General features: G+C 52.8%; 1 protein-coding gene across 1 annotated transcript in view; it reads left to right on the forward strand.

Annotated features, from left to right (window-relative positions):
- Positions 1-7,731: 7,731 nt before the first annotated feature.
- LOC133344670 (cathepsin B-like) overlaps positions 7,732-27,897 on the forward strand; it is a 39,824-nt gene continuing 19,658 nt past the window's right edge. The window contains exon 1 of the mRNA XM_061554728.1: positions 7,732-7,884. The gene's annotated coding sequence lies outside the window, so the exon portion shown is untranslated. The remainder of the gene's footprint in view (positions 7,885-27,897) is intronic.

A 27,897-nucleotide genomic window follows, 5' to 3' on the forward strand; every position in this document is an offset into this window, starting at 1 on the left:
TGGTGAGGGTATCACGTGGGTGGGTGTTGTTGGGGGTGGGGTGCGTGGTGAGGGTATCAGGGGTGGTGTGTTGGGGGGTGGGGTTGCGTGGTGAGGGTATCACGTGGGTGGTGTGTTGTTGGGGGTGGGGTAGCGTGGTGAGGGTATCACGTGGGTGTGTGGGGGGTTGCGTGGTGAGGGTATCACGTGGGTGGTGTGTTGTTGGGGTGGGGTGCGTGGTGAGGGTATCACGTGGGCGGTGTGGGGTGCGTGGTGAGGGTATCACGGGGTGGTGTGTTGTTGGGGGTGGGGTAGCGTGGTGAGGGTATCACGTGGGCGGTGTGGGGTTGCGTGGTGGGTATCACGTGGGTGGTGTGTTGTTGGGGGGGGGTGCGTGGTGAGGGTATCACGTGGGCGGTGTGGGGTTGCGTGGTGATGGTATCACGTGGGTGGTGTGTTGTTGGGGTGGGGTTGCGTGGTGAGGGTATCACGTGGGCGGTGTGGGGTTGGTGGTGATGGTATCACGTGGGTGGTGTGTTGTTGGGGTGGGGTTGCGTGGTGATGGTATCACGTGGGTGGTGTGGTGTTGCGTGGTGATGGTATCACGTGGGTGGTGTGTTGTTGGGGGTGGGGTTGCGTGGTGAGGTATCACGTGGGTGGTGTGTTGTTGGGGGGGGTTGCGTGGTGAGGGTATCACGTGGGTGGTGTTGTTGGGGGTGGGGTTGCGTGGTGAGGGTATCACGTGGGTGGTGTGTTGTTGGGGGTGGGGTTGCGTGGTGAGGGTATCACGTGGGTGGTGTTGTTGGGGGTGGGGTTGCGTGGTGATGGTATCACGTGGGTGGTGTGTTGTTGGGGGTGGGGTTGCGTGGTGATGGTATCACGTGGGCGGTGTGTTGTTGGGGGTGGGGTAGCGTGGTGAGGGTATCACGTGGGTGGTGTGTTGTTGGGGGTGGGGTTGCATGGTGATGGTATCACGTGGGCGGTGTGTTGTTGGGGGTGGGGTTGCGTGGTGAGGGTATCACGTAGGGTGGTGTGTTGTTGGGGGTGGGGTTGCGTGGTGAAGGTATCACCTGGGCGGTGTGTTGTTGGGGGTGGGGTTGCGTGGTGATGGTATCACGTGGGCGGTGTGTTGTTGGGGGTGGGGTTGCGTGGTGAGGGTATCACGTGGGTGGTGTGTTGTTGGGGGTGGGGTTGCGTGGTGAAGGTATCACCTGGGCGGTGTGTTGTTGGGGGTGGGTAGCGTGGTGATGGTATCACGTGGGTGGTGTGTTGTTGGGGGTGGGGTTGCGTGGTGAGGGTATCACGTGGGTGGTGTGTTTTTGGGGATGGGGTTGCGTGGTGAGGGTATCACGTGGGTGGTGTGTTGTTGGGGGTGGGTTTGCGTGGTGATGGTATCACGTGGGTGGTGTGGGGTTGCGTGGTGATGGTATCACGTGGGTGGTGTGTTGTTGGGGGTGGGGTTGCGTGGTGAGGGTATCACGTGGGTGGTGTGGGGTAGCGTGGTGATGGTATCACGTGGGTGGTGTGTTGTTGGGGGTGGGGTTGCGTGGTGAGGGTATCACGTGGGTGGTGTGTTGTTGGGGGTGGGGTTGCGTGGTGAGGGTATCACGTGGGTGGTGTGTTGTTGGGGGTGGGGTTGCGTGGTGAGGGTATCACGTGGGTGGTGTGTTGTTGGGGGTGGGGTTGCGTGGTGATGGTATCACGTGGGTGGTGTGTTGTTGGGGGTGGGGTTGCGTGGTGAGGGTATCACGTGGGTGGTGTGTTGTTGGGGGTGGGGTTGCGTGGTGATGGTATCACGTGGGTGGTGTGTTGTTGGGGGTGGGGTTGCGTGGTGATGGTATCACGTGGGTGGTGTGTTGTTGGGGGTGGGGTTGCGTGGTGAGGGTATCACGTGGGCGGTGTGTTGTTGGGGGTGGGGTAGCGTGGTGAGGGTATCACGTGGGTGGTGTGTTGTTGGGGGTGGGGTTGCGTGGTGATGGTATCACGTGGGTGGTGTGTTGTTGGGGGTGGGGTTGCGTGGTGAGGGTATCACGTGGGTGGTGTGTTGTTGGGGGTGGGGGTAGCGTGGTGATGGTATCACGTGGGTGGTGTGTTGTTGGGGGTGGGGTTGCGTGGCGAGGGTATCACGTGGGTGGTGTGTTGTTGGGGGTGGGGTTGCGTGGTGAGGGTATCACATGGGTGGTGTGTTGTTGGGGGTGGGGTTGCGTGGTGAGGGTATCACGTGGGCGGTGTGGGGTTGCGTGGTGAGGGTATCATGTGGGTGGTGTGTTGTTGGGAGTGGGGTTGCGTGTTGAGGGTATCACGTGGGCGGTGTGGGGTTGCGTGGTGATGGTATCACGTGGGTGGTGATTGTTGTTGGGGGTGGGGTAGCGTGGTGAGGGTATCACGTGGGTGGTGTGTTGTTGGGGGTGGGGTAGCGTGGTGAGGGTATCACGTGGGTGGTGTGTTGTTGGGGGTGGGGTTGCGTGGTGATGGTATCACGTGGGTGGTGTGTTGTTGGGGGTGGGGTTGCGTGGTGATGGTATCACGTGGGTGGTGTGTTGTTGGGGGTGGGGTAGCGTGGTGAGGGTATCACGTGGGTGGTGTGTTGTTAGGGGTGGGGTTGCGTGGTGATGGTATCACGTGGGTGGTGTGTTGTTGGGGGTGGGGTTGCGTGGTGAGGGTATCACGTGGGTGGTGTGTTGTTGGGGGTGGGGGTTGCGTGGTGAGGGTATCACGTGGTTGGTGTGTTGTTGGGGGTGGGGTAGCGTGGTGAGGGTATCACGTGGGTGGTGTGTTGTTGGGGGTGGGGTTGCGTGGGTGATGGTATCACGTGGGGCGGTGTGTTGTTGGGGGTGGGGTTGCGTGGTGAGGGTATCACGTGGGTGGTGTGTTGTTGGGGCTGGGGTTGCGTGGTGAAGGTATCACCTGGGCGGTGTGTTGTTGGGGTGGGGTTGCGTGGTGATGGTATCACGTGGGCGGTGTGTTGTTGGGGGTGGGGTTGCGTGGTGAGGGTATCACGTGGGTGGTGTGTTGTTGGGGGTGGGGTTGCGTGGTGAAGGTATCACCTGGGGCGGTGTGTTGTTGGGGGTGGGGTAGCGTGGTGATGGTATCACGTGGGTGGTGTGTTGTTGGGGGTGGGGTTGCGTGGTGAGGGTATCACGTGGGTGGTGTGTTGTTGGGGGTGGGGTTGCGTGGTGAGGGTATCACGTGGGTGGTGTGTTGGTGGGGGTGGGGTTGCGTGGTGATGGTATCACGTGGGTGGTGTGGGGTTGCGTGGTGATGGTATCACGTGGGTGGTGTGTTGTTGGGGGTGGGGTTGCGTGGTGAGGGTATCACGTGGGTGGTGTGGGGTAGCGTGGTGATGGTATCACGTGGGTGGTGTGTTGTTGGGGGTGGGGTTGCGTGGTGAGGGTATCACGTGGGTGGTGTGTTGTTGGGGGTGGGGTTGCGTGGTGAGGGTATCACGTGGGTGGTGTGTTGTTGGGGGTGGGGTTGCGTGGTGATGGTATCACGTGGGTGGTGTGGGGTTGCGTGGTGATGGTATCACGTGGGTGGGGTGTTGTTGGGGGTGGGGTAGCGTGGTGAGGGTATCACGTGGGTGGTGTGTTGTTGGGGGTGGGGTAGCGTGGTGAGGGTATCACGTGGGTGGTGTGTTGTTGGGGGTGGGGTAGCATGGTGAGGGTATCACGTGGGTGGTGTGTTGTTGGGGGTGGGGTTGCGTGGTGAGAGTATCACGTGGGAGGTGTGTTGTTGGGGGTGGGGTAGCGTGGTGAGGGTATCACGTGGGCGGTGTGTTGTTGGGGGTGGGGTAGGGTGGTGAGGGTATCACGTGGGCGGTGTGTTGTTGGGGGTGGGGTTGCTTGGCGATGGTATCACGTGGGTGGTGTGTTGTTGGGGGTGGGGTAGCGTGGTGAGGGTATCACGTGGGTGGTGTGTTGTTGGGGGTGGGGTAGCGTGGTCAGGGGCGTCCCGGGGGGGGGGGGTCATAGCGGGGTGGGGTAGCGTGGTGAGGGTATCACGTGGGTGGTGTGTTGTTGGGGGTGGGGTAGCGTGGTGAGGGTATCACGTGGGTGGTGTGTTGTTGGGGGTGGGGGTAGCGTGGTGAGGGTATCACGTGGGCGGTGTGTTGTTGGGGGTGGGGTTGCGTGGTGAGGGTATCACGTGGGTGGTGTGTTGTTGGGGGTGGGGTTGCGTGGTGATGGTATCACGTGGGTGGTGTGGGGTTGCGTGGTGATGGTATCACGTGGGTGGGGTGTTGTTGGGGGTGGGGTAGCGTGGTGAGGGTATCACGTGGGTGGTGTGTTGTTGGGGGTGGGGTAGCGTGGTGAGGGTATCACGTGGGCGGTGTGTTGTTGGGCGTGGGGTAGCGTGGTGAGGGTATCACGTGGGTGGTGTGTTGTTGGGGGTGGGGTAGCGTGGTGAGGGTATCACGTGGGTGGTGTGTTGTTGGGGGTGGGGTAGCGTGGTGAGGGTATCACGTGGGCGGTGTGTTGTTGGGGGTGGGGTTGCGTGGTGAGGGTATCACGTGGGTGGTGTGTTGTTGGGGGTGGGGTTGCGTGGTGATGGTATCACGTGGGTGGTGTGGGGTTGCGTGGTGATGGTATCACGTGGGTGGGGTGTTGTTGGGGGTGGGGTAGCGTGGTGAGGGTATCACGTGGGTGGTGTGTTGTTGGGGGTGGGGTAGCGTGGTGAGGGTATCACGTGGGCGGTGTGTTGTTGGGTGTGGGGTAGCGTGGTGAGGGTATCACGTGGGTGGTGTGTTGTTGGGGGTGGGGTAGCGTGGTCAGGGGCGTCACATGGGTGGTGTGTTGTTGGGGGTGGGGTAGCGTGGTGAGGGTATCACGTGGGTGGTGTGTTGTTGGGGGTGGGGTTGCGTGGCGATGGTATCACGTGGGTGGTGTGTTGTTGGGGGTGGGGTAGCGTGGTGAGGGTATCACGTGGGTGGTGTGTTGTTGGGGGTGGGGTAGCGTGGTGAGGGTATCACGTGGGTGGTGTGTTGTTGGGGGTGGGGTTGCGTGGTGAGGGTATCACGTGGGTGGTGTGTTGTTGGGGGTGGGGTAGCGTGGTGAGGGTATCACGTGGGTGGTGTGTTGTTGGGGGTGGGGTAGCGTGGTGAGGGTATCACGTGGGTGGGGTGTTGTTGGGGGTGGGGTAGCGTGGTGAGGGTATCACGTGGGTGGTGTGTTGTTGGGGGTGGGGTAGCGTGGTGAGGGTATCACGTGGGTGGTGTGTTGTTGGGGGTTGGGTAGCGTGGTGAGGGTATCACGTGGGTGGTGTGTTGTTGGGGGTGGGGTTGCGTGGTGAGGGTATCACGTGGGTGGTGTGTTGTTGGGGGTGGGGTAGCGTGGTGAGGGTATCACGTGGGTGGTGTGTTGTTGGGGGTGGGGTAGCGTGGTGAGGGTATCACGTGGGTGGGGTGTTGTTGGGGGTGGGGTTGCGTGGTGAGGGTATCACGTGGGTGGTGTGTTGTTGGGGGTGGGGTAGCGTGGTGAGGGTATCACGTGGGTGGTGTGTTGTTGGGGGTGGGGTAGCGTGGTGAGGGTATCACGTGGGTGGTGTGTTGTTGGGGGTGGGGTAGCGTGGTGAGGGTATCACGTGGGTGGTGTGTTGTTGGGGGTGGGGTTGCGTGGTGAGGGTATCACGTGGGTGGTGTGTTGTTGGGGGTGGGGTAGCGTGGTGAGGGTATCACGTGGGTGGTGTGTTGTTGGGGGTGGGGTAGCGTGGTGAGGGTATCACGTGGGTGGTGTGTTGTTGGGGGTGGGGTTGCGTGGTGAGGGTATCACGTGGGTGGTGTGTTGTTGGGGGTGGGGTAGCGTGGTGAGGGTATCACGTGGGTGGGGTGTTGTTGGGGGTGGGGTAGCGTGGTGAGGGTATCACGTGGGTGGTGTGTTGTTGGGGGTGGGGTTGCGTGGCGATGGTATCACGTGGGTGGTGTGTTGTTGGGGGTGGGGTAGCGTGGTGAGGGTATCACGTGGGTGGTGTGTTGTTGGGGGTGGGGTAGCGTGGTGAGGGTATCACGTGGGTGGTGTGTTGTTGGGGGTGGGGTTGCGTGGTGAGGGTATCACGTGGGTGGTGTGTTGTTGGGGGTGGGGTAGCGTGGTGAGGGTATCACGTGGGTGGTGTGTTGTTGGGGGTGGGGTAGCGTGGTGAGGGTATCACGTGGGTGGGGTGTTGTTGGGGGTGGGGTAGCGTGGTGAGGGTATCACGTGGGTGGTGTGTTGTTGGGGGTGGGGTAGCGTGGTGAGGGTATCACGTGGGTGGTGTGTTGTTGGGGGTGGGGTAGCGTGGTGAGGGTATCACGTGGGTGGTGTGTTGTTGGGGGTGGGGTTGCGTGGTGAGGGTATCACGTGGGTGGTGTGTTGTTGGGGGTGGGGTAGCGTGGTGAGGGTATCACGTGGGTGGTGTGTTGTTGGGGGTGGGGTAGCGTGGTGAGGGTATCACGTGGGTGGGGTGTTGTTGGGGGTGGGGTTGCGTGGTGAGGGTATCACGTGGGTGGTGTGTTGTTGGGGGTGGGGTAGCGTGGTGAGGGTATCACGTGGGTGGTGTGTTGTTGGGGGTGGGGTAGCGTGGTGAGGGTATCACGTGGGTGGGGTGTTGTTGGGGGTGGGGTTGCGTGGTGAGGGTATCACGTGGGTGGTGTGTTGTTGGGGGTGGGGTTGCGTGGTGAGGGTATCACGTGGGTGGTGTGTTGTTGGGGGTGGGGTAGCGTGGTGAGGGTATCACGTGGGGGGGGTGTTGTTGGGGGTGGGGTTGCGTGGTGAGGGTATCACGTGGGTGGGGTGTTGTTGGGGGTGGGGTAGCGTGGTGAGGGTATCACGTGGGTGGTGTGTTGTTGGGGGTGGGGTAGCGTGGTGAGGGTATCACGTGGGTGGTGTGTTGTTGGGGGTGGGGTAGCGTGGTGAGGGTATCACGTGGGTGGGGTGTTGTTGGGGGTGGGGTTGCGTGGTGAGGGTATCACGTGGGTGGTGTGTTGTTGGGGGTGGGGTAGCGTGGTGAGGGTATCACGTGGGTGGTGTGTTGTTGGGGGTGGGGTAGCGTGGTGAGGGTATCACGTGGGTGGTGTGTTGTTGGGGGTGGGGTTGCGTGGTGAGGGTATCACGTGGGTGGTGTGTTGTTGGGGGTGGGGTAGCGTGGTGAAGGTATCACGTGGGTGGGGTGTTGTTGGGGGTGGGGTTGCGTGGTGAGGGTATCACGTGGGTGGTGTGTTGTTGGGGGTGGGGTAGCGTGGTGAGGGTATCACGTGGGTGGGGTGTTGTTGGGGGTGGGGTAGCGTGGTGAGGGTATCACGTGGGTGGGGTGTTGTTGGGGGTGGGGTTGCGTGGTGAGGGTATCACGTGGGTGGTGTGTTGTTGGGGGTGGGGTAGCGTGGTGAGGGTATCACGTGGGTGGTGTGTTGTTGGGGGTGGGTAGCGTGGTGAGGGTATCACGTGGGTGGGGTGTTGTTGGGGGTGGGGTTGCGTGGTGAGGGTATCACGTGGGTGGGGTGTTGTTGGGGGTGGGGTTGCGTGGTGAGGGTATCACGTGGGTGGTGTGTTGTTGGGGGTGGGTAGCGTGGTGAGGGTATCACGTGGGTGGGGTGTTGTTGGGGGTGGGGTTGCGTGGTGAGGGTATCACGTGGGTGGTGTGTTGTTGGGGGTGGGGTAGCGTGGTGAGGGTATCACGTGGGTGGGGTGTTGTTGGGGGTGGGGTTGCGTGGTGAGGGTATCACGTGGGTGGTGTGTTGTTGGGGGTGGGGTAGCGTGGTGAGGGGCGTCGTGGGGGTGGGGAGCACGTGGCCGGTGGGAGGAGCGCGGGCCCGCTGGCTGCCCGCCGGCTGCCCGCTTATATAAGCGCAGGCATCCCGTACCCGTAGTGAGTCTCAACTATTGTTGTTGTCTCGTATCTCGTCACTACAGCTACGTCCCTCCCTCATTCACTCACCGGGTGAGTATTTGTGGATTTGATTCACGCACAAAAGACAGTGCCAGTCTGTGTGTGTGTGTGAATGCTGATGAATGAATGGATGGGGATGTTTCCTGTGACATTGGTTTCCCGTGCTGCTTATTGTTTTGTTGTCGGCAAAAGTATTTGAAGGCGTGTTTCAATTAACCCCGAGCTCGCAAAGCTTCTTGGCAGGGTTGAGATCGTGCCTGGATTGGTCGACCATCACAGGATGTTATAGTTGCTGCGTGGTGACCAAAGCCAGCAGCAGCAGAGAGGGATGCAGCTGATCTCTGCGGCGCTGCAATCTTTGTATATTAGTCAAAGTTCTCATACGCCTATGCTGACCGCACTTGTGACCAGCGTGGTGAAGTATGGCCAAATCGGTAACTCCCCCCCCACACGCTACGGACCTGCATGGAGATGAGTTGGAAGCCTCAAATCCAGCAGCAGCGGTGGGTTTGTGCTATCGTGCAGTGAAATTTAAGGCTGTTTGATAAGTTGGCGCAGGAGTCTTTGCCGTGAAATAATGTCGAACGGTAATTGGGGAGGCAGGCCTTCATCCAGCAGTGGAGTGAGCATGGGTTGGCGCGCTGTGCTCTGAACCCGGCGAGCCACAGTTCAATTCCTTCCTCACGGCCACCACCAGTGACGTTTATTTGAACCGGTCCTGGCCCTCCCCTAGGTCGACTCGGCCTCAATTGAATACCTATTGCTATTGTTAAAAATATTGCCACGAGGGAGACAAAGGCGGCCGGGCGTTGGCCACCCACCCCCTCGTGTGCCGAGCCGGCCTTTGTCGGCGCTCGCTCACAGCGCTTGCCCCAAGTCTGTTGCAGGCAATGGGGGTGGGGTGGGGGGGTCTTTGTCAATTGGGACTCGGCCTGGCCTCGTGGTTTCCATTTGCGTACTCCGTCGTTCTCTGCTCGTTCGTGATTTTTTGTTTGTCGCCGACATTGTACTGTTGGAGATGGTTTTGGGGTTAGATCACGTAAATGGACAATGTTTATCGTTAAACCCGCCACCCCCAACCGACAGCCAATTTAGTTAAGGTTTGTCACGTAAACAAAACGTGGCCAATTTCGTTACTCGTACAGCACCACACCGGTGTGTTGGAGAGAAACCCCGCTAAAAGGTTTTACAATTCGTGTACCGTGACGTTTTGAAATTAAAACAGCCAGCATCATCAGGCGGGGACGGCCACAGAGTTGCGGAGAAATCCTCATGTTTCGGGCTTAAATATCGTCGTGAGGGTTTTAGTCATCAACAAGCCAGGGTCTATCCACTGCTGAATAAATTCCGCCTTCAACCCTCGTCCACGCCACAGCACCCACCCTGCCTGCCCTTTACACCAGGGGAGAATAAAATCGTCGGTATATCTCCCATTTGGATGTCCTTGAAAAATATGGATAGTTTTGTTTACCCTTTTTGGCAATGCTGGTGAGAGCCATACGGAAGGCTGTCTCTGGTGTTAGGCCAAAGACGACGCGCGCCTTGTGGGTGATATTGTTCGCGAAAGGCCCCTACGTGTTTTGAAACATTACCGGTGCACGGTTTGCACGTTTTGCCACAATCACGTGTGGTTAATGCAGACTTACTAGATACCTTGCAGAAAGGTATCTCGGAATCAGAATATTTATACTGGAGGAATCCGATGAGCTATAGCTCTTTTTTTCCACGCATGTCCACTATGTTTCACAGATGTCCAGTAACTATTTGGTGTTTGAACACCTTAATACCTCCATTTTTATTGCCACAAAAGGGTAAACACCTGTAATTGTTTTTATACTTTGATAACTGTCAAACAAAGGTCCCTTAGATTGGACGTCCTTGGCTCCCTGCTGTTGCACGCGTCCCGAACGTTCCTTTGCTGTCACGTCGTCGTTAGTCTTCGACCAATTGATGCTCATGGCGGTACCCGGGGTACCAAATAATACAAAAAGGCCGAGGCAATTAAATGTTATTTCTGGGACACTTTTTTTTAGGGGTGTACTTAACTCCGCGACTGGGGTACCAATAAATCCGAAATCAGTGCTACTACGCGATGTCTAAACGCCAAACATAAAAAAAAACCCGTTATCGAAGAATTCAACTTTGAATAGTGCATCGTGTACAGCTCGTCGAGATGAGTCTATAGCCGCATCGCCGACCTTCAACAGACTAAAAATTACTGCATCGGGGACATTGTGCGAGAGCCGGGGTGTACTATGGCACACCCCGGGGTGTACTATGGGCCATCAACAATAATAGTACATTTATCTGGCTGCTTCTAACATTATCTGGAGGCCCTGGGCCGATCCGGCGAAACCCCTCCCAGAGGCTGGAACCCAGTTCGGGGGATCGGCAACGTGTCGCGTGACAACGTAGTTACGCTTGATTTCGGTGTGAAATATGATATACACTACATTATACACTACATACAACTTACACAATGAACATACTGCACGTGTGTACGCGTCACCCCAATGCGAAGTCGGCGAGATTGGAGTGGTAAGCATGGTACAGTAAATACAGCAACGCTTTAAAAATATGGTGTTTTTTTGTCTATTTGTGTTTATTTGTTCCAATTTCACGTTGCCAAACACATTAAAAAAAACATAATGTCGTGCAAGAACGCGCAAAAAATAAGCTATTTTAAATGGTGATGTGATTATCCGTCGATCTTTTTAAAATCCGATGCACCCACCGACCCGAAGCTGCCGGATAATCGATGATCTGTAATATCCTTTCAAACAACATGTCCCCCTTGTAGAAGGCTAGCATACTTCCTCAGTTCGGTATAATTTTTTAACCTGCGTGGCTCTTCCAATCGACGCGTAGGGGTGTGTGCTCTCATGTATTGATGATTCTTATCCTCAACTCTGTTGATCTTTGTTTCCGCGCATTATTATAAATTAGAGTTATACTGGTAGGAACGAAGTGGACCAGACCACCAATAGATTAATGTGTCCGTTCGTCCGTCCGACCGTCCGTCCGTCCGTCCCTCCGTGTATCAACATCGCCCCCTACTGCAAACACTTGGCATGACCCTACAAAAACCTTTAGACTCAGTGACGCTATCCTGGTAGCAACATCGCCCCCTACTGCAAACACTTGGCATGACACATGTAACATTCCCTTATTCCCTGAGATAGCTTTTGATTAAAACCTTGAAATTAAATAAAGTGCGCGCGTTTCGTTAACATTAACGTGAGTAGCCGCGTGTAAGAGTTACATTTTAACGACAGGCGCGCGCTATAATCAGTAGTTTATAAACTGTATTAGTCACTTTAAAGTTACTGAGGCCTAGTCATTCAGCGCCTCGTATACAGCCTTAGGCCTTTGCGTGGCAAGGTATATTAAGCGTTTATTTTAATGTTTATAAAAAGTTAATTGCACTTTTAACATTAACGTGAGTAGCTGCGTGTAAGAGTTACATTTTAACGAGACGCGCGCACTATAATGAGTGGTTTATTAACTTTATTTGTCACTTTTAAGTTACTGAGGCCTAGTCCGTTAGCGCCTCGTATACAGCCTTAGGCCTTTGCGTGGCAAGGTATATTAAGCGTTTATTTTAATTTGTTTATCTAACCTATATAATTCATTTTTTGTCCGTCCGTCCGTCCGCGTACGCTCCCTACCGGGGGATTTAGCTCTCGGACCGTGGGGTTCGGCGAGATTAAATTTTGCATGTGGGCACGCCCCCGGCCCTGCGGTAAACTTAGGCATTTCCGATTTTTCGTCTCTAAACTTTAAATCGGACCGATTATCGATTTAGAGCGATTTATCTTTATATATTTATATAACGCTTTATTTATTTATTTACTCTTGCCGGCCGGCGCGGACCACGGCGGTTGCCCCTGGCAACGGGTAGAGACGCTTTCGCTGCGGGGTGGACGCCATTTTGAATTCCCGTTGAAATATGCGCACGCATTAACACGCGATTCTGAGGTAAATTCATCAAAGTTTCACGTCCTCTTCACTCCCCTTCCACCCCAATGTGTGCAATTACTATTATAGGGTCGGTAGATAATAAAATTATAGCGATTAGACAGTATTATTGTAGCGCGTGGGGGGGGGGGGTATTGGCCCCAGTACACACCCTCAGCCGGGTAGGCAATCTAGGCAAGGCCGGAGGCTCTGCACGGTACTAGGCCTCGACACCCCACCCGTGTCAAGCGACGACTTTGTGGTATAAACTTGATATACCCGGCGTTGCCCGGGGGGAAAATACATTTAAAATCTTCTGAAAACTTTAAAACATTACATACCAATGAAAATACAAGTGTGTAATTACTTTTAAACCCGACGCGCCAAGAATCGATTCTCTGAATCGCGAAAAGGAATCGAAGGTTGTAGATTCCTTTAGATTCGGACGATTCCCGTTTACTTTAAGTTGGTTAAAGTCGATATAAACTGCTACGAACGGGAAATATCCGGCGTTGACCGGGGCAAAAATGTTATTAAAACTCCTGAAAACATTCAAACATAACATATCAATGAAAATAAAACTCTGTCATTCAAAATGTAAACCCCCAACATGCCAGGAATCGATTCCTTGAATCGCACAAAGGACGAATCGAAGGTTGTAGATTCCTTTAGGATCGCGCTTAACGTGGTGAGGGGTGAGTGGTGAGGGGGAGAGTGGTGAGGGAGAGAGTGGTGAGGGGGAGAGTGGTGAGGGGGAGAGTGGTGAGGGGGAGAGGGGGCAGGGAGAGAGTGGTGAGGGAGAGAGTGGTGAGGGGGAGAGTGGTGAGGGGGAGAGTGGTGAGGGAGAGAGTGGTGAGGGAGAGAGTGGTGAGGGGGAGAGTGGTGAGGGGGGAGAGTGGTGAGGGGGAGAGTGGTGAGGGGGAGAGTGGTGAGGGGGAGAGTGGTGAGGGGAGAGTGGTGAGGGGGAGAGTGGTGAGGGGGAGAGTGGTGAGGGGAGAGTGGTGAGGGGGAGAGTGGTGAGGGGGAGAGTGGTGAGGGGGAGAGTGGTGAGGGGGAGTAGTGGTGAGGGGGAGTAGGTGGTGAGGGGGGAGAGTGGTGAGGGGAGGGAGAGTGGTGAGGGGGAGAGTGGTGAGGGGGAGAGTGGTGAGGGGGAGGAGTGGTGAGGGGGAGAGTGGAGGGAGAGTGGTGAGGGGGAGAGTGGTGAGGGGGAGAGTGGTGAGGGGAGAGTGGTGAGGGGGAGAGTGGTGAGGGGGAGAGTGGTGAGGGGAGAGTGGTGAGGGGGAGAGTGGTGAGGGGGAGAGTGGTGAGGGGGAGAGTGGTGAGGGGGAGGAGAGTGGTGAGGGGGAGAGTGGTGAGGGGGAGTGGGTGAGGGGGAGAGTGGTGAGGGGGAGTGGTGGGGAGGGGGGAGTGGTGGTGGTGAGGGGGAGTGGTGGTGAGGGGGAGAGTGGTGAGGGGGAGAGTGGTGAGGGGGAGAGTGGTGAGGGGGAGAGTGGTGAGGGGGAGAGTGGTGAGGGGGAGAGTGGTGAGGGGGAGAGGGGTGAGGGGGGAGAGTGGTGAGGGGGAGAGTGGTGAGGGGGTGAGAGTGGTGAGGGGGAGAGTGGTGAGGGGGAGAGTGGTGAGGGGGAGAGTGGTGAGGGGAGAGTGGTGAGGGGGAGAGTGGTGAGGGGGAGAGTGGTGAGGGGGAGTGGTGGTGAGGGGGAGTGGTGGTGAGGGGGAGTGGTGGTGAGGGGAGTGGTGGTGAGGGGAGTGGTGGTGAGGGGGAGTGGTGGTGAGGGGGAGAGTGGTGGGGGGGAGTGTGGTGAGGGGGAGAGTGGTGAGGGGGAGAGTGGTGAGGGGGAGAGTGGTGAGGGGGAGAGTGGTGAGGGGGAGAGTGGTGAGGGGGAGAGTGGTGAGGGGAGTGGTGAGGGGGAGAGTGGTGAGGGGGAGAGTGGTGAGGGTGAGGGTGAGTGGTGAGGGTGAGGGGTGAGTGGTGAGGGTGAGGGGTGAGTGGTGAGGGTGAGGGGTGAGTGGTGAGGGTGAGGGGTGAGTGGTGAGGGTGAGGGGTGAGTGGTGAGGGTGAGGGGTGAGTGGTGAGGGTGAGGGGTGAGTGGTGAGGGTGAGGGGTGAGTGGTGAGGGTGAGGGGTGAGTGGTGAGGGTGAGGGGTGAGTGGTGAGGGTGAGGGGTGAGTGGTGAGGGTGAGGGGTGAGTGGTGAGGGTGAGGGGTGAGTGGTGAGGGTGAGGGGTGAGTGGTGAGGGTGAGGGGTGAGTGGTGAGGGTGAGGGGTGAGTGGTGAGGGTGAGGGGTGAGTGGTGAGGGTGAGGGTGAGTGGTGAGGGTGAGGGGTGAGTGGTGAGGGTGAGGGGTGAGTGGTGAGGGTGAGGGGTGAGGTGGTGAGTGGTGAGGGTGAGGGGTGAGTGGTGAGGGTGAGGGGTGAGTGGTGAGGGTGAGGGGTGAGTGGTGAGGGTGAGGGGTGAGTGGTGAGGGTGAGGGGTGAGTGGTGAGGGTGAGGGGTGAGTGGTGAGGGTGAGGGGTGAGTGGTGAGGGTGAGGGGTGAGTGGTGAGGGTGAGGGGTGAGTTGTGAGGGTGAGGGGTGAGTGGTGAGGGGTGAGGGGTGAGTGGTGAGGGGTGAGGGGTGAGTGGTGAGGGTGAGGGGTGAGTGGTGAGGGTGAGGGGTGAGTGGTGAGGGTGAGGGGTGAGTGGTGAGGGTGAGGGGTGAGTGGTGAGGGTGAGGGGTGAGTGGTGAGGGTGAGGGGTGAGTGGTGATTGGTGAGGGTGAGTGGGGAGGGTGAGTGGCGGTTGTTAGTGGTGATTAGTGAGGGGTGAGTGGTGAGGGTTAGTGGTGAGGGTTAGTGGTGAGCATGAGTGGTGAGTGTTGAGCGTGAGTGGTGAGGGTGAGTGGTGATTGTTGAGGGTGTGATTGGTGAGGATGAGTGGTGAGTAGTGAGGGTGAGTGGTGAGGGTGAGTGGCGGTTGTGAATGGTGATTAGTGAGGGTGTGATTGGTGAGGATGAGTGGTCAGGGTGAGTGGTGAGGGTGAGTGGTGAGGGTGAGTGGTGAGCGGTGAGGGTGAGTGAGGGTGAGTGGTGAGTGGTTAGGGTGAGTGGTGAGCGTGAGTGGTGAGTGGTGAGTGTGACTGGTGAGGGAGAGTGGTGAGGGAGAGTGGTGAGGGAGAGTGGTGAGGGAGAGTGGTGAGGGTGAGTGGTGATTGGTGAGGGTGAGTGGTGAGGGTGAGTGGGGAGGGTGAGTGGTGGTTGTTAGTGGTGATTAGTGAGGGATGAATGGTGAGGGTGAGCGTGAGTGGTGAGGTTGAGTGGTGAGCAGTGAGGGTGAGTGGTGAGGGTGTGATTGGTGAGGATGAGTGGTGAGGGTGAGTAGTGAGGGTGAGTGGTTGTTGTGAGGGTGAGTGGTTGTTGTGAGGGTGCGTGGTGAGGGTGAGTGGTAAGAGTGAGTGGTGAGGGTGAGTGACGGTTGTGAGCGGTGATTAGTGAGTGGTGAGGGTGAGTGGTGAGGGTTAGTGGTGAGGGTGAGTGGCGGTTGTGAGTGGTGATTAGTGAGGGGTGAGTGGTGAGGGTGAGCGTGAGTGGTGAGGGTGAGTGGTGAGGGTGAGCGGTGAGGGTGAGCAGTGAGGGTGAGTGGTGATTGGTGAGGATGTGATTGGTGAGGATGAGTGGTGAGTGGTCAGGGTGAGTGGTGATTGGTGAGGGTGAGTGCTGAGCGGTGAGGGTGAGTGGTTGTTGTGAGGGGTGAGTGGTGAGAGTGAGTGGTGAGGGTGAGTTGTGAGGGTGAGTGGTGATTGTTGAGGGTGTGATTGGTGAGGATGAGTGGTGAGTAGTGAGGGTGAGTGGTCACGGTGAGTGGTGAGGATGAGTGTTGAGGGTGAGTGGTGAGTGGTGAGGGTGAGTGGCGGTTATGAGTGGTGATTAGTGAGGGGTGAGTGGTGAGGGTGAGCGTGAGTGGTGAGGGTGAGCAGTGCGGGTGAGTGGTGATTGGTGAGGGTGTGATTGGTGAGGATGAGTGGTCAGGGTGAGTGGTGAGGGTGAGTGGTGAGGGTGAGTGCTGAGTGGTGAGGGTGAGTGGTGAGAGAGTGGTTAGTTTTGAGGGTGAGTGGTGAGGTTGAGTGGTGAGGTTGAGTGGTGAGGGTTAGTGGAGAGTGGTGAGTGGTGATTGGTCAGTGGTGATTGGTGAGGATGAATGGTGAGTAGTGAGGGTGAAGTTGAGTGGTGAGGGTGAGTGGTGGTTGTGACGGTGAGTGGTGAGGGTGAGTGGTGAGGGTGAGTGGTGAGGGTGAGTGGTGAGGCTGAATGGTGAGGGTGAATGGTGAGAGTGAGTGGTGAGGGAGAGTGGTGAGTGAGAGTGGTGAGTGAGAGTGGTGAGGGTTAGTGGTGAGGGTTAGTGGTGAGAGTGAGTGGTGAGGGTGAGTGGTGATGGGTGAGTGGTGATGGTGAGTGGTGAGGGTGAGTGGTGAGGGAGATTGGTGAGGGAGGTTGGTGAGTGGTGAGTTGTGAGGGTGAATGGTGAATAGTGAGTGGGAGTGGTGAGTGGTGAGGATGAGTGGTAAGGGTGAGTTGTGAGTGGTGAATGGTGAGGGTGAATGATGAGTACAGTCAATATGCACTGCTGTTATCATACCAGGTACCACCACCACAATATGTACTCCTCTCATCATAGCAGATACCACCACAGCAGTATGCACTGCTGTAATCATAGCAGGTACCACCACAGTCAGTATGCACTGCTGTCATCATAATAGGTACCAACACAGCAGTATGCACTGCTGTAGTGATAGCAGGTACGACCTCAGTCGGTATACACTGCTGTAGCGATAGTAGATACTGCTATCGAGTTGGTAGATACCGCTATAGTAAATACTAAAACAGTCAGTATATACCACTACAGTCAGTCAATACTGCTACAGTCAGTATATACTACTATACAGTCAGTACATATTTCTACGGTGAGTAGCTACTAGAGTCAGTAGATACTATTATAGAGTGAGTAGATACTGCTATAGATTTTGTAGTTACTACTATAGTCGGTGGATACACTATAGAGTCAGCAGATACTATACAGTTAGTCGTTACGAGTATATAGTCGGTAGATACTACTGTAGGCCCAGTAAATACTACTATGGTCAGTAGTTATTACAGTCACTAAATACTACTACACAGTCAGTAGCTACTACTGGCTCAGTAGATACTACGGTACAGTCAGTAGATACTACTACAAAGTCAATAGATACCACTTCCTCTGTTGTATGTAAGGTGTTGTTAGTATATATACCTACGAGGGGTAAAGATATTTTTTGAGGGGGGGGGGAGACCACAATTTTCGGAAACATTTTGACATCAACTATTTACCCCACACTTTCTACAACTTTTTGGACTTGTGAAAGCCTCTTATATATTTGTTGGTGGAAAAATGTACAAACAGCCCACCGGGCTTTGACAATACCTTAGTATCTGTGTATATATATGTAAGGTTTTTAAGAAAGATATTTTTCACCCGGGCAAAGCCGGGTACTTCCGCTAGTAAAAAATAAATTGCACTTTTAACATTAACGCGAGTAGCCGCGTGTAAGAGTTACATTTTAACGACAGGCGCGCGCTATAATCAGTAGTTTATAAACTGTATTAGTCAATTTAAAGTTACTGAGGCCTAGTCCGTTAGCGCCTCGTATACAGCCTAAGGCTTTTGCGTGGCAAGGTATATTAAGCGTTTATTTTAATGTTTATAAAAAATTAATTGCACTTTTAACATTAACGCGAGTAGCCGCGTGTAAGAGTTACATTTTAACGACAGGCGCGCGCTATAATCAGTAGTTTATAAACTGTATTAGTCACTTTAAAGTTACTGAGGCCTAGTTAAAATAATAAAAATAAAACATTGTGAGAATTATTTTATTATGTTTTATTTTTATTATTTGATTACTTCCCTTCTCCGTGACTTTACCGAAAGAACCAAGAAGACGCATCATATTGTTGTGGATTCGCTCTCCAGCACACCGGTGTTGCTGTACGACTCACGAATTGGCCACGTTCTGGTCACGCTGTGTCGGGTGGTGGCGGGTTTAACGACACATTTACGCTATCTAACCCCCCCCCCCAATAAAAAAAACTACATTATGGATGATATTGGTCGCGAAAGCCTACTACGTGTTAAACTAATACTGGTAGGAACGAAGTGGACCAGACCACCAATAGATTAATGTGTCCGTCCGTCCGTCCGTGGGAGGGGTGGTGTTGAGGGTGGTGTTGGAAAGGAAAGACTACGAGTCTTTAAATCTCACAGCGTTTCTTGTCAAAACAAACACTTTTAATTAACGTTACACTAGAATACAGTATTTTTTCTTTAACTCCTCTATACCCGGTCGATATCTCTGTACCGGTACTAAGTATTATTCCTACCAGCCCACCCCGCAGGGTCCTGTTTATCATCCTCCACAATATTTTTTTTCTTTTGGGGTTAGATCGTGTAAATTTGTCGTTAAACACTGCGACCACCCGACAGCCAATTCGTAAGGGCTTGTCACGTAAACAAAAACGTGCCCGATTAGTTACTAGTTCAGCACTTTGCCGGTTGTGTGTTGAGAGAGTAAACCCACCACAGCGGGTTCACAATTCGAGTACCTTGACGTTTCGTCGGTAATTACAGAATCCGAATCAGAAACTTTATTTGTCCAGGAGAAATCTGATAAGCCACGAAGCTTTTTTCAACAGATGTCCAGTTGCGGATTGAGCCGATGTAGAGAGCGAGGGAGACCATTGGGTTAGATCGCGTAAATAATAATAATAATGTGTCTTTAAACACCGCGACCCCCCACCACCCGACTCAACCAATTAAGTTTAGGGTTTGTTACATAAACAAAAACGTGCCCAATTAAGTTACTCGTTCAGGAGCACTTAACTGGTTGTGTTGAGACTTTACAATTCATGTACTCTGTCCGAGGGTTCGCGGGTAATTAACCAGATTCGTCAGGCGACACAGCTGGGGTTAGATCGCGCTGACCAGGATTATTTCTCCACAATGCTGACTAACGAGGCTCACGCAGACTCATTTTTGACTGGAGGAATCTGATGAGCCAATGAAGCTATTATTTACCCCCCTATCACATGCCAAGCAATGTCGAGAGACCACGTAGAAACGCACAGAGGGCCCACACGCATTCATTCGTCATCGTCGTTGTCAGCCCTCTTGTCTGACTTTCCACCCAGGACGTCCAACCCTGCGTTTGGTTGAATTTCTCTGCCTTGTTTGAAGGTTGTGTGCCCAGTAATGGGGACGGTAGTGTAGCAATTCCCGTTCTGAGCATCCCTTAGGTCGACTCGGCCTCATTACCACTGGGGAGACAAAGGCGACCGGGTGTGGTGATGTCCACCCACCCCCTTTGTGTGCCGTGCCGGCCTTCGTAGGTTCTCGCTAACAGCACTTGCCCCAACAGTCTGTTAAGGCTACACGGGGGGTATTGTTTCTGTCTCTGGGGGCCTCTGACCTCTGTCCCCTAGGGGGTGGTGACCTGCCCTGAAATGGCGGGCACTGTTTAGACGAAGATGACCCCACCCTTCCCCCTTATAGCCTGTTGGGTTGGATCACGTAAATATACTGCCCAACACACTGGCGTGCTGTACTAGAAACGAATTGGCCACGTTAATTTTACGTGACAATCCTTAACTATATTTGCTGTGTCCGGTGGCGGCGGGTTTAACAACACAATTATATTTACACGATCTGACCCAACGCCTCTTATGGACTGTAACAGACTTGGTGCAGGTATTGTTGGTGAGTAGCACCTAATAAAGGCCGGCACGGCACACGAGAGGGGGTGGGTGGCCAACATCACGCCCGGCCGCCCTTGTCTCCCCAGTGGTGATGCTTACCTCGCACCGCGTTGGGTACTCGTTAGAGGTCGAGTGGACCTCGGGGAGGCCCAGGACCCGGTTCTGATCATCATCACTGGTGTTGGCCCTGAGCAGGAATCGAACGCGGGTCGCCGGGTTCATAGCGCAGCGCGCTAACCGCTACACTACCGCTCCTCACAAAGACAAATATCCCCTTATAGCCTTAACAGACTGTTGGGGCAAGTGCTGTTAGCGAGCACCTATGAAGGCTGACGATGGGGGAGGTGGTGGGGGGGGGGGGTTCAGAACAATTGACGGTGCTGCACTGTCCACAATGTACCCTATAAAACATGTTTTGTTTCGTGACGGTCACCCATCCAATCTCAAGCCAGGTGGAATACCTGCTTAGCTTCCCGAATCTGAGGAGATGGGTGGGGGGGGTGTTGAGAGGTATTTTGTCAGAAGCGCTCCTGACGAATTCCTTAAGTAAGATATCTCAACTCGCATTTTTACATAAATATCGCCCGATTTAATCCAAGGTATTTTACAACAATTGTAAAATTGTACGCAAGATGTTAGTGGTTCAAATGAAGAGTGATGGTTATTATTAAAAGCGGTAGCGTTATGAACGCCATTTTTAGATTTTAGGCCTTTACTACCAAGCTTGGTTAAACCAATTTCTTCAAGCGTTCAAAGTTATAATCCACCTCTAGCGATTTTATGCAACATTATTCGCTCATCTTTTGTGTTGTATCGGTGTACAACGGTATAAAGGTTAAAGGCGCAGCCCTGCAATGGCTCCCTCAATGCTAGAGAGACCCCCTCTAGCGGTTATTTGGCCTACTCTTCCTCCATGCTGGCTGTAAAGTACATAATTACATCTGGGATTTGGTGGAAGTACCTACATTTTTGCCCAACAGCACACGGACCTGCCCATTGTGAATAACTGGTGTACTGTACCCATTTTATACTGTTGGGTGGACAGGGGAGGCATTGGGCCCAAGGAAAATTAGACATTGATTCAACGTGCACTGTTCCTGCAACTGTCACGCCGGGAGATACGAATTGAACCGGCGAACTCCCTTTGCACCATGGCAGCATGTCCTCCAGTGATTGTTGTTTTAAAGTCCACATGTATGAGCTTGGAGAGGTTGTTTTTTTAAACCGTGTAATACTTTTAAGTATTGCTGATGGTGCCAATTGTTATCACAGGATACGAGCGTGTGCACGTGTATGTGTCGGGAGCTGTAGTATAGCGGTTAGCGCGCTATGCTATGAACCGGCTGTTGAATTCCCGCTTGCAGCCAACACCAGTGACGATTATTTGAACCGATCCTGGGTCTCCCTTAGGTCGACTCGGCCACTAGGCAGACAAAGGCGGTTGGGCGTGGTGCTGACCACCTCACCCCCTCCATGTACTGTTCCGGCCTTCATAGGTACTCGCTAACAGCACTTTCCCAAACAGTCTGTTCAGGCTATATGGGGGATCTTTGTCTTTGTGTGTGTCCAATGTGGAAACCTCTGGAAACAAAACTGGTTGGTGGGGAAAATTTAATAAAAAAATGTTTCCCCATACTTCATTGAGTAGCAGGGACAATAGTTGGCGATGTGTAGAGAAACTTACTTCAACTTTTGTCATTGCCTCCGGCTCCCATCCGGATTATAAAGAAGCTCCGGAAAATAAGACTCCATATGACGAACAAAGATGAGGGCACGGCTCAAGATGAGCAGCAGGAAGCAAGATGAAAACTAAAAACCAAACAATTTTTTTTATTTTACCGGGTAAGGCCCCACTGAACTCTGTAGCTGTTTTTTCAGAAGCGACCCTGGCTATCGCCAATGACAGCTCAACAAAGTGGCTTATTACGTGGAGACATTTATAGCAGCCAAATATTCGTTAAGCGCGTGATGTTGATTCTAAATGTGTAGGAAAAAATGTTAGGACGGAGAGAAAAATCCACGCGACCACGGGGAGAGAGAGACACCGCAAAACTCCGAATATACAGCAGGTGTCGGGGTAGGGATCGAACTCACGACCTCATGTATACCAGGCAAGGTATTTAATATCTATTAGCAACCGTGGCGCTCCTCAAAACTTTTACCCGTTGTCACTCAAATATATACACTCACAACCAGATTTTAGATGTGTATGTGTGTGTGTATATATATATAATCTCAAAACACATTATCAATAAAACTTTGGTGGCCATCAAAGGAAAAAAACGTATCGGGAAAGGACCCTTCATAGTACGTGCGACGTTTCGGGAAACTGCCCTTCTTTATTATAGAGCATGCGTAATGCTTTAGCGTTGAGCCTTTTTACAATGCTCGCCTATTAATCCACCTTTTTAGAACTGCTTTTTGTGTTTGTCCCCCCACCACACCTCCCTGATTCTAGCACGGTTGACTACGTACGGTGACGCGAAATAAGTTTTACGTATGCGTGCCTATCCAACCGCACACGACTTTATTTCATCGCTCTGTCTCAGACGCGTTCCCTTCCTCGGCTGCCACTCGTCCCTCCTGGCCGTTACGGGTCCACTAACCTCTCGCTCTCGAGGTTGGACTGTCCTTAAACTGCACTAGTTATGTTTTTTTATATTACATCGGTAGTGATGACGATAATGACGACGGCGATGATCAGCCAAAGTGAGTTCCTGCTCCATTGAGCAACTGTGGCTGGTTATCTATAAACAGCCCTTGCAGAGCTGGTGGTGGAAATTCCTCAGTCCTATGGCAATGGTGAAGGGTCTGCATTCGGACAAGCACTGCTATTTGACTTCCCCGATCTGTGTGATATGTATTTTGGTTAATTTCCCTATCTTAAGAAACTCGTACAACCAAATTAAATTACCCGAGCAGGGTGTACCTGAAATTGAATGCGTGGATGGCCGCGGGCGGTGATGGGTCCGTGGAAGGGTGCAAGACTTAAGAGGCCCAGCTGTTGAAAGAGCTCCCATGAGTCCGTTGTTTAAGCAACACCGATGGCGACTCGTGTGTGCGTATGTGTGTGTGCGCACGTGCGCCCTCGCCAGACGTTGGATAATTGTTTTCGCAGAAATCGGTGGCAATGGTTGTTCATCACGGTTGCCTATGTACGGGGCGAAATAAGTTTAACATGTGTCAACAGTAAGGTTTTTTTTTTTTACTTTAATTGGCGGTGACTTCGTGGGTGAGTGGACCAAAATCGTCACGCGTGGCGATACCTGCGGCTTCCCACCCAGATATCCTTGTCACTGCCTTCGCCATCATCACAGTTGTCATCATCGTCGCGATTATCGTCGTCACACTTATAATCACTTGTCATCATCATCACCTTAGTTGTCATCATGATTATCATCGTCATCATTGTCGTCACGCTCAATCACCACCATCATAATCGCCGTCATCACCGTTGTCGTCATCATCTTCGTCACACACAATCACCACCACCATCATTATCGCCGTTGTTGTCATCGTCGCGATTATCGTCGTCACACTCATAATCACTATTGTCATCATCACCGTGGTTGTCATCACGATTATCTTTGTCACCATCCTCGTCACACTTATCATCACCGTTGTGGTCACGATTATCATCGTCGCCATTGTCGCCACTCATAATCACCACCACCACCACTGTCGTTGCCGCCACTATAAAAACCACAAAGCGTGACCAAACGAAGTGAACGAGCCTCGGTGAAGATGGTGAAGCTAGTCGTCGCGTCGTCAGAGACTGCAGTGCACAGAGGAAAGGCCTAGTATGGTCATTGGCTATAGGTGTGGATATTTAATGAACGATTAACTTTGTTTTTTATTTTACCAGGTAAGGCCCACTGAGCCATACTTGGCTCTTTTTCAGAAGGGACCTGGCCACAAAGGATTGCTCGGTGAAGTGGCTTATCGTGTGGACATTTTTTGCAATCAAATACTCTAAACGTGTGATTTTGATTCTTAATGTGGAGGGAAAAAACCTGAGGACCTGGAGAAAAATCCACGTGAGCACTGGGAGAGAACACTGAAATTCCAAATAGACAGCAGGTGTCGGGGTCTGATCGAACCCACGAACTCCTGCATACCAGACGAGGTAGTTAACATCTCACCATCGTAAATTTGTTCTATGGAGTATCACCTATTGGCCGAGCTGACTATTGATAGGGGTAGGGGAAATGCGTGCCCACCCACATTTTGATAACTCAAGAGCATCTTCACTGGATGTGCCAGGCTGCTCCTATTCGACCAGACTTGGGGAGGAAACGACCACATGACTTCCACAGACTTCCACAGACGACTTGAGACTCTTTTATTTCCACGGACCCTGTTGACGTTTACCCAGACTTAAGGACCGGCTCTCAAATAAACCAATGTTGACTGATTGACACCAGTGCCCAGGCTGCTGGTATGAGATGTCTGGCTGTTATATTTAATAATCGTTACATGTCTGTGCCGTGTGGTATCATCCACGTGATGGTCACGGGGTTGGGGGGGAGGGTGCGCGAGGTCATGTGACGTATCGCGTGTGTGATCGCCTCGTGGCCTTCAGCTGAGGCCAGCTGTTGGTGCCAGTCCATTGGAGGGGGCCCTAAGCATAAATAAATAGGGGCGCCACGGTGGCGACGTTAACTACCTCACCTGGTATCCAGGAGGGTTGTGAGTTTGATCCCGAACTTTGATACCTGTTGTATATTTCGAGTTTGCATGTTCTCCCCGCGTGGTCACGTGGATTTTTCTTCTGAGTCCTCTGGTTTATCCCTCCACATTTGTAATTGACACGCGTTTAGAGTATTTGCCTGCTTTGAATTTCCACGTGATAAGCCACTTTGAGCCAAGCCACACGTTGAGCTATCATTTGTGGCCAGCTCTATTCTCAAAAAGAGATATATAGCTAGGTGGGCTTTACCTGGTAAAATTGTAACAAATTTTGGGTGTGTTTATTTATTCCGGGGTGGGCGACGCTGCGGAGTGTCAACCCTATTGAGTGATTTTCAAGAATGATTTCAGCATAGGAATATTAGGCCGATACGAGTTACATTCTGTGTGTACGCGCGCATGTGTGTGGTTTAGATTATGTGGTAAGTGCGCACTACATAAGCCACATTTGTCACAGTTGGGAATTTACGGTAGCGGCCAAGTAATCCATACCGCACGTGGAGGGCAAAACCGGACGAACCTGGGGAACAATCCACGTGACCACCATGAGGAGAGAATGTGCGGTCCAGGTGACGTGCAGAAGGAGGGGCGTGTATGTGTGTACGTTGAGCTTCTTTGGCACGGTACGTAGCGAACTGTGCTCATTGGGAGGTGCAGGGGGAGGGTGGAAGGACATCAAACTAAAACACTCAGTTTAACACGTAGACTTTCGCAACCAGTATTATTCATAATAAAGGTTTTTGGGTTTGATCGCGTTTATTTATAAATGTGTCACAACCCTCCACCACCCGACACGGCCAATCCGTAAAAAATGTGTCACGTTGACAAAAGACAAATAGTTCTACTTTAGCCCACTAGTGCAAATCGTCCAAAGATGCTGGATGTAATTTCCAGCGAAACGTCGTACTCAAATTGTCAATGTTGTGGATTCACTCTTCAGCACACCGGTCTTTTGTCCACGTGACACTTTTTTTTACCGATTGGCCATGCCGGTTGGTGGAGGGTTGCGACACATTTATAAATAATGCGATTTCACCAAAAAACCTTTATTATAAATTAAACACTAAAAGCAATTACAGGTAGTTCTCTACTTACGATGGAGATGCGTTACGACGACCCCATCGTAAGTCAAAATTATCGTAAGTCAAAGATGGCCTAGCCAACCCAGGCGTCTTTAAAGAATGGTGATAATTTAGCAAAACCGAGCAATTTACAGTACTGTACTGTATAAACTATATACTGTATGTATTAATTACAATACTGTACTGCACGGCCTCCCAACGTACAGTATCGTACCTCGTACGCTGCTGCGTTTGCCTGCCGCGCGAAAGTTAGAATATTTTACAATTTTGTCGTATCGCCATCGTAAGATTGAAATATCGTAAGTCGGACCATCGTAACTCGGTCTATCTGTATAAAGAAATTATAAAAGTACGGCCAAGTATTTGATTGGGGGGGGGTAGTCTGAGGGGAGTTGGGGGTCTGAGGTTAGGGGCCCACTGAGTGATGGAGGTAACCCCCATCCTGCGACCCCACCCCCCCACCGAGTTCCATATCTCCCATCAGTGTGGGTTCTGGGTTCCCCACCTCGTGACCAGAGGACCTTTTTGCAAGGAGCGAATGAATGACTCCCGCTGTGTTCCGTGTGCTATTTACGCTTGTAATGAACAGCCACAGCCTGGTCACGTGATGTTGACTCGGCAAAAATGTCTCCTCACAGTTGTTATGCCTGGCGTGGTCTTTTTTTCTCGTTGTCTGCGGAATGTTGTGGCGGTTCCGCCCCTTCACTGCTCCTTGCAATGGGAAACACGCTCGTGGCTAAATAGAAATGACACTTGAGCCTTAATTGTCTTTATGGTTCTCCCCCATGCCCCCTCTCCTTCTGCTTTTTGTTTTGTATTGGGCGAAAAGAGTTGTGGCTTTTATAAATTTTTGTATACATCTGCTTATTGTGTGCGGTGGCGGTGGTGGGAGAAGAGGGTGGGGGGGTATACGTGGATGATTTTATTTGGAGAACTCCCACCGCACGCAGTCATTGTGAAACGTTCGTGGTCGACATGGAATTAAATCGTTGTTGTCGGCCTTGATCGATCTGCTGCTAGACAAAGGGCCTCGAGCCATAGCCATTATTTTTTTGTTCCTCGTTGTTACTCTTGGTCTGGCTGATCTGGCTTCCCCCACCCCTGCCGTTGTGGTTGATGGGCGTCTGTCTCGGGCTTGCTCCTTCCCTCCCTCGCCCTGCTCTGTCCCTTTTTTTTACCCCCTCAGGCCAAACTCCAAAAGGCATGCCTGGGTCCTGGTATTTATGATCCGTCACTGGGATTACATTATATAGTCCTCGCTCTCCATGAAACAATCTTTTTGAGCAACCGGTCCAGATCGTCGCCCTGGCTTTAGCGGCCACGAGCAGGAATCGAACCTCGGGGAGCAGGAATCGAACCTCGAGCCGCCGGGTTAGTAGCGGCAGCACGCTCGCGCTAAAGCTAATCGCTCGCCACCACAAAACAAAGACAAAGATCCCCCATATAGCCGTGAATAGACTTTTGGGGCAAGCACTGTTAGAGCGCCTAATGAAGGCTGGTGCAGCACACGAGGGGGTGGGTGGCCAACACCGTTCCTGGCCACCTTTGTCTCCCCAGTGGCAGTGTTTCCACACTGCACCAGGTTACTCATTTTAAAGCTGAGTCGGCCTAGGGGATGCCCAGGACCGGTTCAGATAATCATCATTGGTGTTGGTGGCCATGAGCGGGAATCGAACTACGGGCCGCCAGGTTTGTAGCGGCAGCGCGCTAACCGCTAAAACTACCACTCCCCACCATCACAGTAGTCCTGTTACACTACGCATCCACTGCATTTGACCATACTCCACCACGCTGGTCATTGCGGATTTGGCGGGGGGGCAGGGGAGTTGTGCAGAACAATTGATGGTGCTGAACTGCCCACATTGTAGCCTATAACACCTGTGTTTTGTTCATGGAAGGGGTAGTGGATCACCCATCCGAGAAACGATCTAAGCTCAACTCCTGACCAAGGCTTGGCCTGCGGACAGGGGTGTGTGCAAGACCATGTCTCCAATATTCTTTATAATCTTGGTCCAAAAGTTCCACAAACGATTGTGTTTTGGGGGGGGGTTGGCATGTGCCCAAAAAAATGTCGTGACCTTGCTTGGCTTTCCCTACACTTTGCACTCCCTATCGTTTTTTAAATCCTTTATATTAAGTTCGCGTGCTTGCTTGCTTGCTTAGGACCGTGCAAATCTTTCGCTCGTTTTTTAACCCACTTCCCATGATCCAATCGAGCTGACATTTGTGTGTGACAATTAATTTTCGTGAAATTTTTTTCCCAAAATTTTACACTGTTTAGGGAAAACTAATTAAATATTTAATTACCAATTGCTTAATACTGGCAGACAATCATCTGACCCATAGATTGCAGCCATCTCAAGCCAGAGGACGAGAGAACTCTAGCCGCCACGCATATAAAGGATTTAGAGTGAAAAACTTTGTTTTTACGGGTTTACTTGTTTGTAGTGCACTTCACGTGGCATTAAACTGCACCTGACCTGGCACAGGTGCCGTGGTGAAGGTCACCGTCGCTTGGTGGCGAATTGGCGGGTATTGGTGCTCGTGGAGTTTGTATATTCTCTCTCTGTTCTGCTTGGGTT

This window comes from Lethenteron reissneri, chromosome 3, assembly GCF_015708825.2.
Source record: "Lethenteron reissneri isolate LAM-NWPU_2019-01 chromosome 3, ASM1570882v1, whole genome shotgun sequence".
NCBI lineage: Eukaryota > Metazoa > Chordata > Hyperoartia > Petromyzontiformes > Petromyzontidae > Lethenteron > Lethenteron reissneri.